The 13841-nt window shown below is 36.7% G+C and overlaps 1 protein-coding gene across 10 annotated transcripts in view; it reads left to right on the plus strand.

The window, feature by feature from the left end:
- CHD9 (chromodomain helicase DNA binding protein 9) overlaps positions 1-13841 on the plus strand; it is a 226055-nt gene that overhangs the window by 77417 nt on the left and 134797 nt on the right. Inside the window, exon 1 of one of the 10 annotated variants that reach the window (XM_061387185.1) lies at positions 7702-7768. The exons of 8 other annotated variants lie outside the window; for them this stretch is intronic. The gene's annotated coding sequence lies outside the window, so the exon portion shown is untranslated. Of the gene's footprint in view, positions 1-7701; positions 7769-7851; positions 8075-13841 lie in introns of those variants that run through there. One more of the 10 variants, XM_061387186.1, reaches the window with a different exon arrangement.

The raw sequence follows: 13841 nt of genomic DNA on the forward strand, positions 1-13841 counted from the left end.
TATTAGATATGATTTGCAAATGTTTTCCATTTTGTGAGTTGTCTTCACTTTCTTCATACTGTCCTTTGATGCACAAATTTTCAGTTGTTATGAAATTCAGTTTACCTGTTTGTTTGTTTATTTTTGTCACTTACGCCTTTATTTAAGAAATCACTGCCAAAACCAAAGTCATGAAGATTTGCCTCCATATTTTCTTCTCCGAGCGTTATAGTTTTAGCTTTTAAATTAGCATCTTTGATCTATTTGAATGAATTTTTGTATATATGGTATAAAGTAAGGGTTTAGCTTCATTCTTTTGCAGTTGGCTCTTAAGTTTTTGCAGCATTAGTTGTGGAAGAGATCGTTATTCCCCACTGAATGGTCTTGGTATCCTTGTCAAAAAATCAGTTGATCATAGATGTGAGGGTTTATTCCTGGGCTTTCAGGTCCATCCCATTGGTCTGTTTGTCTGGCCTTATGTCAGTAACACACTGTTTTGATAGTTGTGATTTTGTAGTAAGTTTTGAAATTGAGAAGTGTGAGTCTTCAGCTTGTTCTTTCTCAAGTTTGTTTTGGCTCTTCTGGTTCCCTTGAAATTCAATATGAATTTGTGCAAAAAATGTCATCAGGATTTTGATAAGAGTTGCACTGAATTTATAGGTCACTTTGAGTAGTATTGTCATCTTAACAACATGAAGTCTTCCATTCTTGTCTTTGATTTATTTATATTTCATTATGCACAGATGTCTTTGAATTTATTTAGATGTACTTTAATTCCTTTCCTGGTGGCTTCAGACAGTAAAGTGTCCACTGACAATGCGGGAGACCAGGTTCGATCCCTGGGTTGGGAAGATCCCCTGGAGAAGGAAATGGCAACCCACTCCAGTACTCTTGCCTGGAAAAACCCATGGATGGAGAATCCTGGTGGGCTACAGTCCATGGGGTTGCAAAGAGTCAGACACGACTGAGCAACTTCACTTTAATTCCTTTCAGCTATGTTTTGTAGTCTTCAGTGTCCACATCTTACACAATATTAAAAATTATTTAAATATTTAAATGCTTCGTCCCTCAGTTCAGTTCAGTTCAGTCCCTCAGTCGTGTCTGACTCTTTGCGACCCCATGAATCACAGCACACCAGGCCTCCTTGTCCATCACCAACTCCTGGAGTTCACTCAAACTCATGTCCATTGAGTCGGTGATGCCATCCAGCCATCTCATCCTTTGTCGTCCCCTTCTCCTCCTACCCCCAATCCCTCCCCACCAGGGTCTTTTCCAATAAGTCAACTCTTTGCATGAGGTTGCCAGAGTACTGGAGTTTCAGCTTCAGCATCAGTCCTTCCAGTGAACACCCAGGGCTGATCTCCTTCAAAATGCACTGGTTGGATCTCCTTGCAGTCCAAGGGACTCTCAACAGTCTTCTCCAACACCACAGTTCAAAAGCATCAGTTCTTTGGTGCTCAGCTTTCTTCACAGTCCAATTCTCACATCCATACATGACCACTGGAAAAACCATAGCCTTAACTAGACGGACCTTTGTTGGCAAAGTAATGTCTCTGCTTTTGAATATGCTATCTAGGTTGGTCATAACTTTCCTTCCAAGGAGTAAGCGTCTTTTAATTTCATGGCTACAATCACCATCTGCAGTGATTTGGGAGCCCCCAAAAATAAAATCTGACACTGTTTCCACTGTTTCTCCATCTATTTGCCATGAAGTGATGGGACCAGATGCTATGATCTTTGTTTTCTGAATGTTGAGCTTTAAGCCAGCTTTTTCACTCTCCTCTTTTACTTTCATCTAGAGGCTTTTAGTTCCTCTTCACTTTCTGCCATAAGGGTGGTGATATCTGCATATCTAAGGTTATTGATATTTCTCCTAGAAATCTTAATTCCAGCTTGTGCTTCTTCCAGCCCAGCGTGTCTCATGATGTACTCTGCATATAAGTTAAATAAGCAGGGTGACAATATACAGCCTTGACGTCCTCCTTTTCCTATTTGGAACCAGTCTGTTGTTCCATGTCCAGTTCTAACTGTTGCTTCCTGACCTGCATATAGGTTTCTCAAGAGGCAGGTCAGGTGCTGCCTGGTATTCTCATCTCTTTCAGAATTTTCCACAGTTTATTGTGATCCACACAGTCAAAGGCTTTGGCATAGTCAATAAAGCAGAAATAGATGTTTTTCTGGAACTTTCTTGCTTTTTTGATGATCCAGCGGATGTTGGCAATTTGATCTCTGGTTCCTCTGCCTTTTCTAAAACCAGCTTGAACATCTGTAAGTTCACAGTTCACGTACTGCTGAAGCCTGGCTTGGAGAATTTTGAGCATTACTTTACTAGCATATTGATGAGTGCAATTGTGCGGTAGCTTGACCATTCTTTGGCATTGCCTTTCTTTGGGATTGGAATGAAAACTGACCTTTTCCAGTCCTGTGGCCACTGCTGAGTTTTCCAAATTTGCTGGCATATTGAGTGCAGCACTTTCAGAGCATCATCTTCCAGGATTTGAAATAGCTCAACTGGAATTCCATCACCTCCATTAGCTTTGTTCATAGTGATGCTTCCTAAGGGCCACTTGACTTCACATTCCAGGATGTCTGGCTCTAGGTGAGTGATCACACTATCATGATTATCTGGGTTGTGAAGCTCTTTTTTGTAAAGTTCTTCTGTATATTCTTGCCACCTCTTCTTAATATCTTCTGCTTCTGTTAGGTTCATACCATTTCTGTATCCCTACGTATTTTTAAAAATGCTATTGTAAATGAAATTGTTCTCTTAATTTCTTTTTTGGAATGGTGATTGCTACTTCATAGAAATGCAACTGATTTTTCTGCATATATTTGTATCCTGAAATTTTATTAAATCCATTTATGAACTCTATATGTTTGTTATTTGTATTTTTCTATTAAGTCATGTTATCTGTGAATAGAGATAGTTGTATTTCTTTTTTTCCACTTTGGTTGCCTTTCATTTTCCTTTTCTTTTTTTTCTTCTATTTTGTCTGACTGAATTTTCTAGTACTATGTTGAAAAGAAGTGGTGAAAGTGGGCATCCTTGTCTAGTCTTGATATTGGGGAAAATGCATTTCCTAATTTTTTGTAATTTCATATCATCATAAGATTTGAGGTACTTACTATGAAATTCTTAGATCAATTAAAGATGTAGTATAGATTGGTCTATATGCCTATAAACCTTGTTGAAACTCACTAATAAGTAACTTTGAAGCACTACATTAAGACCAAGAGTTCTCAAATGCCAGGATTTTTAAAGTATCAGTGATCAGAAGGAACTTTAAGACTTGTCCAGTCAGTTACAATATGCTACTGGGCTCCTTTTCAATATCTCTATTGAGGTCTCGGTTCGTCTGTTAAAAATTGGAATATGTAACTTTAGTAATAAGGAACTCATTATCTTTGCCTTTCGATAGCTCTATTTCAAATTCCTTTCTTACACTGAGCCAGAATACTTTTCCCTATAGTTTCCTGGTATCTTATCATTCTAGATCAGCCGCTTGGGGTCCTACGGATGGCATGAGTAATAGCGTGGAAAATGAACAATGGGACATGTTAGACAACAAGCAGATTGGTGTGATGAGATTGTGGAGGATGTGGAGAGATGGAGGGGTGGTAACTGGAGATGAGAAAAACTTGAAGGGCATATATTTAGCATTAGGGAACAATAAGTTTTCATTGGCAACTAACATAAAATCTCTGTTTTACAAAACTTACTCTGGTCACAATGTGCAGGATAGATTTACAGTGGGAGAATATTTGGGGCAGAACTGTTGGTTTTACAGTGCCATTAGCCAAATAAAGCATGTAGGAGAAAGATTTTAGAAGAATGATTGGTTTTGGATCTCTTTAGTTTATACTTGTGGGCAAGTCCAGGGGGCAGCTGAAAAAATGTACTGGACATAAAGTTTGAAGTTGTCAGCATATAGATAATAGAGAATGCCTTTACCTGGGGAGGATGTCTAGAATGAGGCGAGTACTGAGAAGAGGAATTCTGAGAAGCATGGTTTCAGGTAACTTCACCAGTCTCCTTGTTGTCCTCTGAGTATATCCCATTTTGTCTGTGTTCTTCTTTAGTCAAGCTTGAATGTTATACCCAGGTTTGGTGTTACTAGCGTAAGTGAATACTACGTTTTGTTTAACCAGCATCCTGTTTGTTGTTGGACATCTAGACTGTATTCAGTCTTTTGCTGGAGCAAGTAATAAATACCTGTATCTGCCATTTCACTCATACATGAACATATTTATAGAATAAATCATTAGAAGAGAATTTGTTCAGTCAAAGGGTATGTGCACTTGAAATATTTTAATACTGTTTTTAAAAAAAATTTATTTTGGCTGTGCTGCGTCTTTGTTGCTTTGTGTAGGCTTTCTCTAGTTGTGTGGGTAGAGGCGGCTACTCTTCACTGTGGTGCATGGGCTCATTGTGGTGGTCTCTCTTGTTGCAGAGCACAGGCTCTAGGCACACGGGCTTAGTTAGTTGCAGCTCATGGGCTCTAGAGTGCGAGCTCAGTAGTTGCGGCACATGGGCTTAGGTACCCCGCAGCATGTGGGATCTTCCTGGAACAGGGATTGAACCTCTGCCCCCTCCATTGGCAGGTGGATTCCCATCCACGGCACCACTGGGGAAGGGAAGTCCTGCCCTTGAAATATTTATGGATATTAGTAAATTTCTCTCCTTAGAGGTTTTACCATTTTAGCTTTCACAGCATATGAGAATTTTTAAGTTCATTAATATGTTATTAAACTTTGGAATTGTTGTGAATCTGATAGGTGAAAGATGGTATATAAGTGTAGTTCTAATTGACATTCTCTTATTTCAAATAAGAATATGAATTGACTGTTGGTATCCTTTGTCCATTTTTCAAATAGGCTATTAGTATTTTATAGGAAATCTTGATATATTTAAAAATAAGCACCTCAGAGAATTCCCTGGTTTTTCAGTGGTTAAGACTCTGCTTCCCCTGCAGTGGGTCCAGGTTCCATCCTTGGTCGGCTTGTGAGATCAGCTCAGCCTTAGAAAGATGAGCACTTCATCAGTAAATGAGTTGCAGATCAGTTTGCTAATTTTCTTTTATAATCTGATTTGTGATTTTTTTTTTTTGCCACACATCTTGCAGGATGTTAGTTTCCCAAGCAGGGATTGAACCTGCACACTTGGCAATGAAAGCCACTGGACAACCAGGAAATTCCCTAATTTATGAATCTTTTCATAAAACTTTATGAAAAATTTATGTAATCTAATTGGTGATTCTTTAATGACATCTATATTTTGTTCCATAAATAGAAAATAAGGTATCCTGTCCATGTTTTCTTCTGGTATTTTCATGGCATTTCATTTCTGAAATTTTTTATCTTTGATCCATTTGTAATTTATCTTGGTTTGAGAACAAGCTATGGATCTAACTTTTTTTCAGGTAGCCATCCAATTGTCTTATTTATTTTATAGTTCATTTCCCCTCAATTTGAGATACTAAATCACTTTCTATTGTATCTGTATGGCTTCTCATGTGTTAATACCACAGTGTTTGAAAAATGAAATTTTATAATACTTTACTATTTAGTAGGATTAGTTCTTCTTGGTTGTCCTTCTTTTTCAGATCTTTTCCTGGTTTTGGTTTTTGTCTATTTAAAAACACCTTGTCTGCCTCTTGAAAAAACTATTGAAATTTTTATTGAGACCACAGTAATATCAGACATTAGTATAAAGAGAGTTCATATATATATACGCGCACACACACACACACACATATATGTATAATAGTATACAGAGAATTTGTGTATTTATAGTGTTGAGTTTTCTTTTTTTTTTTAATTTTATTTTATTTTTAAACTTTACAATATTGTATTGGTTTTGCCAAATGTCGAAATGAATCTGCCACAGGTATACATGTGTTCCCCATTCTGAACCCTCCTCCCTCTCCATACCATCCCTCTGGGTCGTCCCAGTGCACCAGCCCCAAGCATCCAGTATCGTGCATCGAACCTGGACTGGCGACTCGTTCCGTATATGATATTATACGTATTTCAATGCCATTCTCCCAAATCATCCCACCCTCTCCCTCTCCCACAGAGTCCAAAAGACTGTTCTATAGCATTTTATATAAAGAGTGTAAATTAATTATCAGCATTTAAAAATCAGGGAATTACCCAAATAAGTCTGAATGAATTTCCAGCTCCTCTTTACAGCTTAGAAACAACAATTAACTGAAACTGACTGGTGGCTTCCCCTTTGTTCTTTTTAGCTAGCCATAGTTCTCTTCTGGCCAGCTTCTCTCATTATGTCAGCCGCCTGGCCTCTGTAGAATTTGCAGCCTGAATATTCTTGTAGAGTTGGTCATCTGCACTGAAAACAGAACTCCAGGATTAAAAAGTATTAGATTTGACCCATTGCTCCATTCTCTTGAGATTGTTTTGTATCTTGGTTCTGTTAACTATTGTAATGAAGGCTGCCTTGCAACGTAAAATCACCTTGTTAAGCAAAGTTTCTATATCTTGGTTTAAGCTGACTCACTTAGACAAGCTGATGATAGGCCTTCTATGATACACTATTGGAAAATTAATTAGTACTACTTAAGTGTGGTTTCACCTAGTTACTAGTATATTATCACATAAATTTACTAGTATTAGGCTAGTAAACATTGTCACATTCTGTACTATCTGTCATATCCTTAATAGCACTATAGAAACTCTAAGGAAATTAGTAGTATGTGGCCAGTAGTTGAAGGTTTAATCCCTTTAACACTAAACCTTTTATTTTAACCATTTGAGATAAAAAATTTCACATTTCAGTAAGCTGGAACATTTTGCAGATAGCTTTGAAAAGTTTTAAAGGGAGACATAAATCTTCAAGAATTTGAAGGTTTGTCACAATTAGATTTATTTTATAACAATCTCAAAGTAAATCCCTAGGAAGGCAGGAGGAAATTTGACTTGATGAAGTTTTGAACAGGTATTCAAGCATAGTCTGAATGCCTTAACAAGAGTTTGTTTCTAGACATCAACAGACCTTTTTTTCTTTAAACAAAGAAATGGCAAACTCCAGTTTGCCAGCTTTTTATTTTGCCAAATAAGAATATTCTCTCTTTTTTAATTTTAAAAGATCTAGTTGGCTTTATTAAATGATTCATGAATTGGGCAGCATCCCATCTAGCAAATAGAGAGGAATTCCCAGGAAAAATCTTTAAAATGACTAATATCATTATCATCTTATTCTTTGAAATATTGGTCACTGTCATTAGTAGAGGTGCTATTTGCTATCTAACAATAACTTCAAATAGTAGTAGCTACCATAAAAATGTTCATCAAGTGTTAAGCCAGAGAAGAAATTTTAATCGGTGAAATAGTTCCCTATTGCCTCCAGGATAAAGTCCAGATTTCTTAACAGGGCTAATAAAAGGCCTGGATATCTGACCTCTCCTTGCTTCTCACCATCTCTCTATTTGGCTAGTAGCATGTTCTGGCCACATTATGCTATCAAGTAGTTCCCAAAATGTCCTGTCCTGCCTCACCTCTGGACACTTCTTTAGTGTTTCCTCTGTGCTGTTGCCAATTTTAGGTAACATGCAAGAGAGTGAGGGAATTGTAAAAGACTTATTCTCTACATGAACAGGGATTACTGCTTGCTGGTAGAGTCAGTATTTTATCTTACACATTTGAAGCAGATAGGACTATAGTTAATTGTTTGTATAGTTATTTTTGTTCTTTTGTTTTTTACAGATGAAAGCAGAAAGTATGTGATCTTCTCAAGGTCATACAACTAGATGGTGGTAGAGCCAGGACTCAGGTCTATGTTTGTTTGTTTGAAGTATCATGTTCTTTCTAATTTCTTTGTAGTCATTCACTGATTTAGTTAAAATATATCACATGCCTACCATGCTAGACAACATATTAATAATGATACAAAGGTTATAAAGGTGTTCCTTTTTCCCAAGGGTAGAGAGTCTATTGGAGAAAAAAGGTAATATATTATTATAATGAAAAATTATTTATTGTGTGCACAGGTTACTAAACCAGGGTTGAGTAGGCAGAGGCCTTCTATAGGAGGAGAATCCTAAATGGAATTTTCTGCAGGTACAAGTATGAAATACCTGTAAGTAGCTCATAAGCAAAGTAAAAATTGTGTTGTTTAGTCATTAAGTTGTGTTCGACTCTTTTACAGCCCCATAGACAGAGCCTGCCGGGCCCTTCTGTCCATGGGATTTCCCAGCCAAGAATACTAGAATGGGTTGCCATTTCCTTCTCCAGGGGATTTTCTCAACCCAGAGGTCTCACCCACATCTCTTGCACTCAGCTCTCTACTGCTGAGCCACCAGAGAAGCCCAAAGTAAAAATTAATGCAGCACAAATTTAATACTGTATAAAAATGCTATGGACATGACTATAATAGAGGACTGAATAATTTGGTAGGGATCAATGATTATACTAAGTTGGAAAAACTATTAATATGTAGAACTTACTGGGAAGACATTCATTTAGTAGAAAAATATTGAGAGACTTATTTAGAGAATATAGAAATGTTTTAGAGAAAAAGCAACTATTAGACACTGAGGAAAGTAAATTTACCACTGAAGGAAGTTTATATATATGTGTGCATGTGTATAAATTGTGTTATAGAACACATATTTAGAGGCTTTATTTTTTATTCTTATGGCCCAGCTCTTTATGCCTTTCCTGATCTTTTCTGTACATAATTAATTACCATCTAATATATGCTACTGTAATATAGTGCTTTGTATCTCTGCTAAGATGTATATCATATTTTTTATGTGTTTTCTTCCCCTCTAGAATTTTTGAAGGCAGGGATTCTATCCTATTGATTTTTGAATCCATTTTATATGATCATCATGTTTGGCATCAGATAATTGTAGAAACAAAGATAGATAAGTAATTTAATTTTGATTCTGAATACTTGCTTTAACTTTAAAATTCTGTGCCCCAAATGTCTTAATGTACTTAATGATAAGGTCCCCTACAGTGTCGCTCCAACTTGTATTTCTACGTCTATTTTCCAGTTTTCTCCTTTTGTATACTCTAAAATGGTCATACTACGCCTAAATATATACTTCCTTCCTTCCATTTCTTTATTCCTGAATCCTTTGCCTGGCCTGTCCTTTCAATCCCTTTATAAGATCCCTTCAAATGCTAATTGTTCTAAGAAGCTTTTCCTAAATACCTTGCCAACTGTGCTCTCTCTTCTCTTAATAATCACCTTATACATAAATTTGTGCTTGCTTCTCGTAGGCCATGTTTACCATATTTTATTCGGTATATAATGTGCTCTTCTTGTGCCATTACTCCTTATCTCCCCCATTTAGATTCTGAACTTCCTGAGGGTAGAGGCTTTTGTAGTTTCTGCAGAGTTGCTTTGGATGTAATGGACAGTCCATAATATTTGCTTAATTAAATAGAAAGTTAAAATTGGACTGATGTGGTCTTTTTATGAATTTGTACGATAGTACATTTATTAGAATGAAATAAGATGATAGATCTTAAAGAGGAACTTAATTGAGCATTGTGTCAGTTGTAGAATGAAGTGTTTAAATCAGAAAAGGTGACTTTTTTTTTTTAGATTTTATGGGCACTTTTTTCTAGTTTATCTTTAGTTTCTCTTTGTATAACTAACATTGACTACTTACGTGTGTCTTGTCACATACGAAATATGTATCTTCTTAGATATAAGGTGTCCATTTTCCTCATAGGATGTTCCTCCTCTGAATGTACTTTAATAAAAGCACAAGTATTGTATTATCTTGGTAATGTATTATATTGGCATTTACTTGTCTGTATCTCCTCTCAGAGGCCAGTTATTCATCATCCTAGTGCCTGGAAGTTGCTTCTCAATAAGTATTTGTTAGAAGAGTAAGCAGCAAAATTGTTTTCTTTAAAGCCTCTCATATTTTTGATAAACTTTGGGTTACATAAATGTAGAAAATACTTTGCTATAGTATAATCAATCATAATGTACAAAATTCAAAGACTATCATTTCCTTCCTAATTGGAATATTACATCATAAGCAAATTTCCAGAACAGTGTTCTAAAAAACCTTTAATTATTTCTTAAGAATAAAACAGATGTACAAGCCTATAGTACATAGTGTAAATTTGGAAATGTTTACTGTTATCACAATAATTGGGAATGTATGAACTAATGTCATATGCTTCAGGTAATTTACTTTCAATCAATTGGGCAGCAGTTTTTGTAGTTCTGAACTCTTGAAGTAATAGATTCTGTATATTCAAGAACTTATTTTAATCAATTCTAAGATGCATATTTTTTCTCCTTTTAATATCTCTGAAATTAAAAGGAGAAAAAATAATAATATCTCTGAAATTAGGATGTGTCTCAGTCACTGTCTGCCTGGTGGCTGTAAACTTAGTCATAGCTATTTATGTAGCCATCACTTCAGTTGGGCTGTGTACATTGGTACTATACATGTTTAATTATTTTAAAGGTCTCAAAAGATATACAGTTATTCGGCTTTTAAACAAAAAGTTATTGATTTTGCAGAGAGGCACAGAGTAGCACAGCATAAATTTAATATTCAGTTCAGTTGCTCAGTCGTGTCTGACTCTTTGGAACCCCATGGACTGCAGTATGCCAGGCCTCCCTGTCCATCACCAACTCCCAGAGTTTACTCAAACTCATGTCCATTGAGTCAGTGATGTCATCCAACCATCGCATCCTCTGTCGTCCCCTTTTCCTCCTGCCTTCAATCTTTCCCAGCATCAGGGTCTTTTCAAATAAGTCAGTTCTTCGCATCAAGTGGCCAAAGTATTGGAGTTTCAGCTTCAGCATCAGTCCTTCCAATGAATATTCATTTATTGAAATTCATTATTCATATATTCATTAGTGAAACAGATATTTGTTGTTGAAGAAATGACAACAATTCTACATTTTTTTACAGAGCAACAATCAGGTGTTTTATGGACCAAAAAGTACTTCTTGGAAGAAGAAATTGTCAAATCCTTCAGAATAAGTCTACTTCTAAAAATGTTTTTTAAAAGTTACAGATAGATTATAAAATAAAGATTCAAAGTGATATAATGTCATAATTTATTTCTTCATGTTATATCAACTAATAATGTTCCTTATATTTGACAACATACTGGATTTCGTAACTTCTGTTGTATTTCTTCTTTTTCGCCTCTCGGTAAATGATCATACATCCATTACAAAAATATAGGACATTGCTTTCTCTGATTAACGGGTTAGGTATACATAGATGTTCCCTTGTCTAGTGTCTAATAGCGGAACATAAGATATGTTCCAGAGAATTGATTTAACCTACTTTTTTCTTTCTTTTTCTTTTTTTTGGCTAATGCTATGTTCAGATTAGAGCACATAGCCCTCTGTCCATTTAGTCTCATAGTTATAAAATCTGGAAAAATAATTTCTCTTTTTCTGTATTTTACTTTTTCTAAAATTATGTATTTGTTAAAGTACTTATATACCATTGTGATTGATAAGTCCATTTCCAGGTAAAATTAATGTAAATTTACATAGTTTTTCCTTCTCAGAAAATTTTCAAAAGTATTTTTTCATTTAAATTGTGAGCAGACATTCTCTTTAGGAAATTTATATTTTCTAATACGGACCTCCCAAAATAGAAGCTCTGGAAAAGTTTTTTAGACATTTACTAGTTTTTGAATAAACTAATATGTAGAGGAGCAAGAATCTTCATTTGGGTTCTGTATACAAGACAGTGAGGGCAGAACTCTAAATTCCCTTTTTGAAAAGGTTTGGGATAAATAATACAAGCCTGAAACAAAATTGGCAAGTAACCTATTAGATCCTTTCCACACATAAATTCTACATATGTTATGTGATGTGTCTGTGTATAAATGCTGCCATTTTTTTTCTCTTGCGATTATCATAAGACTAATTTATTTCTTAGCTTAAGCTACTGTTTGTTTTTGCCTCAGCTTGATTATCAGTACATTTTAGTTTGCACAGTTTAGTAAATATAATAAGCGATAGGTATATTCCAAATGATTTAATGGTGGGAGACTTAGGGGTAGAGTGATGAATATAGCTGTTAACAAAAACGTGCTTGGTTTTGCTACATGGATGTTTGTATCACTTGGCTCTCAGGAGGCTGATCTTCCATGGTAGCTGAACAAGAGAACCATGGTAGCAATATGATACAGCATCTCCAACATACCACGTCTGTGTTGTCTATCAGCTGACCAGATGGCGAACTTTTATCTCATTTAGGGCCAGCTATCATGACTTCATACAATTGCTCTTCTTGCTGTAATTTCATGTGTACCCTATAAAATAGTAGCTTTATCTGCTCAAGAGGTATAGAGCAAAAGATCACAACATACTTGCTAGTCTGAGAGGATCTGTTGTCAATTACCTTCAGTTCAGTCGCTCAGTCGTGTCTGACTCTTTGCAACCCCATGAATCGCGGCACGCCAGGCCTCCCTGTCCATCACCGACTCCCAGAGTTCACCCAGACTCATGTCCATCGAGTCGGTGATGCCATCCAGCCATCTCATCCTCTGTCGTCCCCTTCTCCTCTTGCCCCCAATCCCTCCCAGCATCAGAGTCTTTTCCAGTGAGTCAACTCTTCGCATGAGGTGGCCAAAGTACTGGAGTTTCAGCTTTAGCATCATTCCTTCCAAAGAAATCCCAGGGCTGATCTCCTTCAGAATGGACTGGTTGGATCTCCTTGCAATCCAAGGGACTGTCAAGAGTCTTCTCCAATACCGCAGTTCAAAAGCATCAATCCTTTGGCACTCAGCCTTCTTCACAGTCCAACTCTGACATCCATACATGACCACAGGAAAAACCATAGCCTTGACTAGACGAACCTTTGTTGGCAAAGTAATGTCTCTGCTTTTCAATATACTATCTAGGTTGGTCATAACTTTCCTTCCAAGGAGTAAGCGTCTTTTAATTTCATGGCTGCAGTCACCATCTGCGGTGATTTTGGAGCCCCAAAAATAAAGTCTGACACTGTTTCCACTGTTTCCCTATGTATTTCCCATGAAGTGATGGGATCAGATGCCATGATTTTCGTTTTCTGAATGTTGAGCTTTAAGCCAACTTTTTCACTCTCCACTTTCACTTTCATCAAGAGGCTTTTTAGTTCCTCTTCACTTTCTGCCATAAGGGTGGTGTCATCTGCATATCTAAGGTTATTGATATTTCTCCCAGAAATCTTGATTCCAGCTTGTGTTTCTTCCAGTCCAGCGTTTCTCATGATGTACTCTGCATATAAGTTAAATAAGCAGGGTGACAATATACAGCCTTGACGTCCTCCTTCTCCTATTTGGAACCAGTCTGTTGTTCCATGTCCAGTTCTAACTGTTGCTTCCTGACCTGCATATAGATTTCTCAAAAGGCAGATCAGGTGGTCTGGTATTCCCATCTCTTTCAGAATTTTCCACAGTTTATTGTGATCCACACAGTCAAAGGTTTGGCATAGTCAATAAATCAGAAATAGATGTTTTTCTGGGAGTCTCTTGCCTTTTCGATGATCCAGTGGATGTTGGCAATTTGATCTCTGTTTCCTCTGCCTTTTCTAGATCCAGCCTGAGCATCTGGAAGTTCACGGTTCAGGTATTGCTGAAGCCTGGCTTGGAGAATTTTGAGCATTACTTTACTAGCGTGTGAGATGAGTGCAATTGTGCAGTAGTTTCAGCCTTCTTTGGCATTGCCTTTCTTTGGGATTGGAATGAAAACTGACCTTTTCCAGTCCTGTGGCCACTGCTGAGTTTTCCAAATTTGCTGGCATATTGAGTGCAGCACTTTCACAGCATCATCTTTCAGGATTTGAAATAGCTCTACTGGAATTCCATCACCTCCACTAGCTTTGTTCGTAGTGATACTTCCTAAGGCCCACTTGACT

Source organism: Bos javanicus, chromosome 18, assembly GCF_032452875.1.
Source record: "Bos javanicus breed banteng chromosome 18, ARS-OSU_banteng_1.0, whole genome shotgun sequence".
NCBI lineage: Eukaryota > Metazoa > Chordata > Mammalia > Artiodactyla > Bovidae > Bos > Bos javanicus.